The 7,319-nt window shown below is 50.4% G+C and overlaps 1 non-coding gene across 1 annotated transcript; it reads left to right on the top strand.

Annotated features, from left to right (window-relative positions):
- The first annotated feature begins 6,220 nt into the window (after positions 1 to 6,220).
- Positions 6,221 to 6,293, top strand: Trnar-acg (transfer RNA arginine (anticodon ACG)). Its single transcript has one exon. It is a non-coding gene; the product is annotated as a tRNA-Arg (tRNA).
- The last annotated feature ends 1,026 nt before the right edge of the window (positions 6,294 to 7,319 follow it).

Genomic DNA, 7,319 nt, shown 5'->3' with positions numbered 1-7,319 from the left:
TTCGAATCGCAAGACTGGCCGGAATGCTCCGGTTCATTCGAGGTGAGGTGACATGTTTCTTTGAGGGTTGAAGGAGGAGGTCTCTAGATGGAGCACATTGCCCAGTTCTCGCCGCCAGTGCCGGTGTCCGAGGTGCGACTGCCGGACGTCAGGATTTAACCCGTTTGTGAAAGACGACAGCGGCATGCACCCGTGCGGAGGGGTCGGTCCGCCACCTGCCCCGAGCCGGGGTAAGGGAGCCTGCAAAGCGTCAACAACCAACAACCGCGGTCTCATTGGGGGCGCAGGTCGGCCGCCGCCCCGAGTTTGCTCTCTGTCGGCCTAGTGTCGTCGCAAGGGGGAGGGAGGAGGGGGGCGACGGATGCGTGCCGGCAAGCAAACAGCGCAGCGCTCCATTGTGGTCAGCGGGGTCAGGGCCGTTGGCCGGCGCCGTTCTGGCGGCCGTTTTGTGAATGGCGACCCTGGACACCGGCTCCCCGCGGCTGCGGCCAGCCACTCCTGAAAGGATGGCCCCCGTTCGGCGGGCCGGGACACTGTCGCAGGGGGCTTCGCGCCCGCTGTTTGGTGTTGTGCTGCACCAGTTTATGCTCGCCAGGCTTTACACAGTGCGAGCGGATGGCGCCGGCGGGGATGTCCTGTCGCGGTGCGCACAGGGGAACCATGAACGTTCCGCGAGGAATAGCCGAAAAGGTGCAATCCATTCTGCGCTCGCACGATCGGCATAACGCCGTTCCTCCACACTCTCTTTTCGCCCCAAACTGGGGATAGTTCTTATTTTTGCCGTTGTGTGTACCTGCGTGTGAGAGCGGGTGGGGGGGCTTGGCCATTGAATTTCAGAACGGTTGCTTCATCAAATTAAAGCAGGTTACGGATACCCGTTCATGTATTTTTTATATGCCTTCACCCCCCCCCCCCCCACACACACACACACACACTTTTAGAATTGATTTCTTGGGCAGTCATATGTGCCGTATATACTTAAGCATGGTATCCCACATAAATCCACTTCACTTTTAAGCTCCCAAAATTCCACATCACTCCAGCCGCCCACCAAGCCACGGTATAAGGTTTTTTTTTTTTAGTTCGTTTATGCGTACGCTTTAAGTTTTTTATTTATATCATTGTCGCAAAACTTTTTTCTGAAAGCATACATATGAAATCGTCGGTTACGTACATTAAAGGGACACTAAAGTGAACGTTTCAGATCTTTTTCGTGGCTGCATTTTGTTCCCGCACAGTTTATGTAGGTTAAAATGGTCGCAATCGGCTAACTTCCATCCTGCGGGCATTCCAGGTGCGTAGACTCACTCGACATCACCAAATCGGCGGCAAGGACGGTGAGAGGCATATACCGGCGGGTGTAGGCAAAAATGGTGCCGGAAAAATTGGTCCAGGCAAAATTGGTAGCACAAAACGAGTTTGGGAAGAGGCCCGGGGTACGCCTCCTCCCTGTTCCGACTAGATTGTGTGTTTTAAGCAGAAAACATGGTATGAACAAACAACCCAAAACCAAGTTTGTGTTGTCCCTTTATGTAATATTTTTAAAATTCTGGTAGCTTGAGTCTCGGATGCCTGTTGTTCGGACTGCAATCCATGTCACCCATCCTTCGGGGTGGACGATTGATCGATTAACTTACCGATTAATCGATTAATGCATTGTTTGCGAACAAATTCTTGGACCAGTTAATCGGTTTGAACTCACGTGAGGCGAGCAGACCAAATATCAAGTCCCCCAAAATTTCGCGTAAGCGTGTTTAAGGGCATCACCCTACAAAGCAAAAACCCGTCTTTACAATACCATGGTTATAACCGCAACCGCATGTAGTCGAAGACGAGGGTCGCTTACCATGCTCCTTCGAGAAATAGCGACAGATAAAGGTGCGTTCGCGCCACGTCCGTACCATGCGAGGTTCTGCTTAGTCCACATGGACACACACACACGATATTGCCTTAAAATGCGGGAATGTATACGATTTCAACGTCTCCGTGTTGATTGCCTGATAGCAAGAAAGGAGACTGGTAACTCGAAATCTGGTATTATTTTTTTTGCATTTCGGTAATCCAAAACAACTGATAAGCCAATTAATCGATAATTGCCTGCCGATTAACTAGATTAAAAATTTAATTGATGCTCAGCCCTGCCTTCATTCATCCGTCTATCCACCAATCCATCCATCTGTAGTACATACATCAGTCCATCCATCCATCCATAAAACCCCCCGACGTGGTGGCTCAGTGGCTAAGGCGTTGTGGTGCTGAGCACGAGGTCGCGGGTTCGGTTCCCGGCCGCGGCGGCCACTTTTCTGATGGAGGCGAAAAGCAAAAAAGCCCGTGTGTACGAGATTTCAGGGCACGGTAAAGATCCCCAGGGGGTCAAAATTTATCCGGAGCCCTCCACTACGGCGCGCCTCATCGCCTGCATTGCATCGGCGCGTTAATCCGTACAATCAATCAAATCAATCATCCATAAAACCGTCCGCCCGTCCGTGCGTATGTCTGTCTACCCAATTTGCTTTGTTAGATTTTAGCCTCCAGACGCGTTTATTTCTGGCCCATCTATGAATATCAAAGGATCCCATCTATCTCTCAATTTTTTCAGCTAAAACGCGAAGGGAGAAAATACAAAACCGCAAAAAAAGAGTTCAAGTCTTATTAACTTGAAACAAAACACGTCACCCGAGCATGGGACCATTTTTCCTAGATTGGCACTGGGAGCATTTTTTGGGGGACATTTTTTTTCGTTTCCCACACCGACCGATATGCATGCGAAAAATGCATTTAGGCATGTCGGCCGACGGAACTCAGAAGATGGCCTCCGCATCCTTGATTTATTTTAAACCGATAAAAATAATCATATTTGCGACTCATTTCAGTGCCCGTGTGAACACGCGCTGTGCCTGGGGGAAGAGGAGGAGGAGGCGCCTCGTGGCTCACGTGGGCGGTTGCGGTGTTTGGTTTAGCGTGATATTGTTGCTACTGTGTTTTTGGTTCTGGCGTTTCTACTTTAGCCTCCGCGGGGGAAGCGGCCCAGATGCGGGGGCCCACACAACGCCATAGCTTGAGACACCGTGGAGGCTATGCAGACACACTTCTGTTTAAGAAGGATTCGTTTTTTTCCCCCGCTTTTTCACCATCTAGCTTCACCAATTGCGGTTCCATATGGTCACGTGCATGTCAACACAGACGTCATAGTGTCCCGAGCGTTTCATCAACAGCATTCCGCCGGGTGTCTGGTTGCTGCCTAAAGCGTAACGGTGCTGAACACCAGGCAGCGGGGTTGGACACCGGCTGTAGTCACTGCTTTTCTTACAGAGAAGAAAGGGGAAATGCACCCAAAAATATACACTCGCGTGCCGAAGATTTCAGCGTACGCAGAAAATCCTGGTAGCCTAAATTTTTCTCATGGCCAATGTGTTCGGTCGTCGCGTGAAATCCAACATTTTTGTTTTTGAAACAATTAATCAAATATAACAGAAACTGTGCCAGCGGCCTTATCGTGTCCTGGCTACAGCGGCATACAGATCCGAAGAGCTTGTGGACCGATTCGGCCCATGCGCATTTCAGTTAAGCTACCTTTCTTGTCTCGTCTACTCTGTTTCTTCGTCCGTGTTTTTTTGTGGCGCTTCAAATCATGGCAACTATTCACCAACTAGCCCAGCAAGAAGTTTTTCTCGACTCATATAAAAAAGTAGAGAAGGAGAAAAAGGAGCGAGCACACTTTCACCTTCATCATTAAATTTATGGAGACAAAAATATAAATAGATAATCACGGCAGAGCGGTGATTTTGATTTGATTGATTGAAGGGTTTAACGCGCCGACGCAACGCAGGCGATGAGGCGCGCCGTAGTGGAGGGCTCCGGATTAATTTTGACCACCTGGGGATCTTTAACGTGCGCCGAAATCTCGTACACACGGGCGTTTTTGCTTTTCGCCTCCATCAGAAAAGCGGCCGCCGCGGCCGGGAATCGAACCCGCGACCTCGTGCTCAGCAGCGCAACGCCTTAGCCACTGAGCCACCGCGGCGGGTAGAGCGGTGATTTTGGTCCTCATTTCAAGACTACGTTGTACCTTGACACCTCTCGAGTCAGGTTAATCAGTTCTCTCTGAAACTCCAGGTCTGAGCTGGCAAGCGCTGCCTCCCATAGCTCTTGTTTCTCCTGTGGTGTTGTACTGCCTGGCCCTGTACCGCACATTAGCATGTAACATGGTATAATGTCTGTTTACCACCGCAATTGGAGAAAGCGTCTTGATAGTGTATAGTGGACCCATTAAGCTGTACGTATGCAGATTTGGATAGGTGACACTTTGCTACTGATGTTACCCAAGCTGCATATTGCGTATTCACCACAGAGCAAAAAAAAAAAAATACTATGCACCAGTCTCGCGTACCTAATTTGCGTATTGTATTAAGGACTACCTGCGGTCGATTTGTAATGACGAGCCAAAAAGCGCCGCACAGACAACACGGAGGGGGGCGAGGTCCGGCACGGATGCAGGAGGAACAGACGGAAGCCATGGTCGGAAGCAGAAGACGGGGAGGAAAAGCGGAGAACCCTGACCCACAAGCTGCTCAGGAACAAAGAGCGACTAGCACCGGGAGACGAGCCGGAGGAGGAGCCCGACAAATGCGGCCCGTGTTTGTGGCCGGAGGAAGCGGGGCACTCGAGGCGACCGAGCCGTCGACGTTTCCCGCCCTCCGGATGAGCGCGGAGCGGATTAGAAGAGCAGCGGAAGCAGATCATCCTCGCCGCGGAGTCAGCCCCGCGCCAGCCCACTGTGCGCGAGCCCTAACGAGAGCTTCCTGCGGGACCTTTTAGGGGCCTCCTCTCCGCCAACAGATTGTGGGGCCCGCGTCGCCATTTACCTCCTCGTTTTGCTCCATTTTTTTTTTTTTTTTTTGAAAACCCGCGCTCTAGACTTTCCTTTTGGCTCTCAGTTTCCTTTCTTTTCTTTTTTTTTCTTCTGCCGGAAATTGATTGTGCCCGCAATCGGAACCGTGCCCGATGCCCTCGCGGTTCCTCCGAATAACGGAAAAGAAAGACGTCTGCGTTTCCTCCTCGCTCGGGGATCTCCCTTTGGAGCCGCACACACAGGTCGCCAGCGCCGACACCGTTCCCGCCCCGGAAACCTTGAATGCGCCGCCGGTGATACCGTTCCACTCGGCGCCGGGGAGGGGGTGGGGGTCGTCATTACGCACGCATCTCTCTCAACCGACCGCGTTGTTCTTGGCCACCGGTTGGGGAGGGAAAACAATCAGGCGTGGCCGTTGGTTTCGCCGTATAGGCACCACGGCCGTGGGCGCACCCCACCAGACTCGCCGCACGCATGAGTGGCGAAACACTGAAAGCGAGTCCGTACGGCACGCCAGCCCACCGAGCACTACTTGAGTGACAATACTAAACGGATTTTGATCATCGGAAGTCAGTGGTTCTGTTTGTGTACTTTTCATCATATTCACACGCAGAACTATGGCCGCCATGTTCTTGGCAAGTCATGCATCATCAGTACACTAATGCTACGTCCAGTGTGTTCCCCTATACTCACCCTAGGATACGCAGCAATACTCTGCTGCGCAGCTCCTTTTAAATGACACCAACAGCTCCGGGCGTATCACATACTCCATTTGACATGAACACAAATAATTGCTGTCATTTCCCGCATTACTGTAACGCCTGCGTGCAGGGAACGAGTTTTTAAAATTGGGCTTTCGCAAAGTTAACAGAGTCGCAGCCAGGACTATGATGTGCAACTTCGCAGCGTCGCACGGCATTCAAGGATGCTAAAAAAAGGTATACATGGCTTTGATGTAGGGAGCAAGACATAGACCACACCCTTATGACGTTACAAAATCCAGAACATTCTGGCAAGCGCCAACAACTGCGTTGAGAGAGTGGTGATATCTTGACATTTTGCTTTTTGCTCGCATGCCACATCAGCGATTCCTGAAGCTATTATCTTGTCCAACAATACGTATTCAGATTACTGGACCCGAGCACGTAAGAACGGTTGGTTTCATTCCCCCGTTTCTTTTGCCTTGTATAAACGGACATTTGAAGTTAAGCAGATAAGTTAGTGCGTACTTTGCTCTGTTGGGTAAAATTTAAGGGTTTATCATACGAGGTTTTGCTACTTATTTAGTGAAGAATATTGGGAAATTCCTTTTTCGCAGTATTGGAACATTGCCATAAGATCTTTATTGTGTGCACACTGCGCCGTCTCGGGCCTGTGGCGCAACGGATAACGCGTCTGACTACGGATCAGAAGATTCCAGGTTCGAATCCTGGCAGGCTCGCTTTTTTTTTTTTTTTGGGGGGGGGGGGGTGATTTTTAAACAACTTAGAACTTTCGGATCGTTTTATTTTGCCGCTTACAATTAGCGCAAAGGCTGGTGTCGCAGTTTCCTTGCGCACCACGCAAAAACGAAGACAACGGAGGGAAGGTCACCCTTCCGATATTAGCCTCAGGACGACCTTACTCTTCAGCTCTAACAGAAACGGAGCTGGGCAACACCATCTAAGGCGTTGAAATGGGCCGCATAAGTCGGAGTTTGGACAACAGTGGAAAGAGTGTTCCCCTTAGGGATTGGGGAGAAGGCATCCATATAAGATGTTAAGAAAATATTCATATAACAAAGCGCTTAAATGCTATCACTTCCATTCCGTGTCCCTAATACGCCGAAACGTATCTTTACCTGAAAATTTGGACTTTGACGCTACGTCCATCAAACAAAGCAAAAAGGAGCTAAACGTCACTGACCCCGTGTTATCAACAGCGCATGGCTGAACCGTTCCGTCGTAAACTGCTTACCGTTATTATTTTTTTTAAAGATTCATTTCTAGTTCGGATTCGGCCTGCTAACTGTTTCAGGTTAGCGCTCAGTGCCGCCAAATACAACGGTTCAGTTCCGGCTTTCTGTTTGGGTTCTGTTTTTGTTAGGCACCCCGGTCTATTGTAAGAGTTTTTCCAGCCATGGCTGCCACATGGAGCATCATCGGCAGCGTGACTGTCCATCAGGTCATTTTGTTCGTGAGGACAAAGAACACACCCTCTGCGGGTGTCCACGTTTCCCTTCACCCCGGCGTACCCTGAAGATGACTTCGCGTCTGCGTGCTGATGCACGCTTGAGCCTCAGCGATGTCATCGGACCATGGCACTCGGCTGCCGCTGCCACACGGGCTACACTGGTCTTGGTGTCCTTCCTACGTGACTACGGCTTAGACCAAATCCTGTGAAATTTATATTCTAACATACTCCCGCGTGTGTGTCTGTTAAGTGCGCGTTCCAGGATAAACGGAGTATACTAGAGTCGTTTGAGACT

Source organism: Haemaphysalis longicornis, unplaced genomic scaffold (genome assembly GCF_048455015.1).
Source record: "Haemaphysalis longicornis isolate Haplotype H1 unplaced genomic scaffold, Haemaphysalis longicornis Haplotype H1 scaffold_1, whole genome shotgun sequence".
Taxonomy (NCBI): Eukaryota; Metazoa; Arthropoda; class Arachnida; order Ixodida; family Ixodidae; genus Haemaphysalis; species Haemaphysalis longicornis.
The sequence above is the reverse complement of the archived record's forward strand: the minus strand, read 5'-3'. Positions and strand labels throughout refer to the sequence as shown.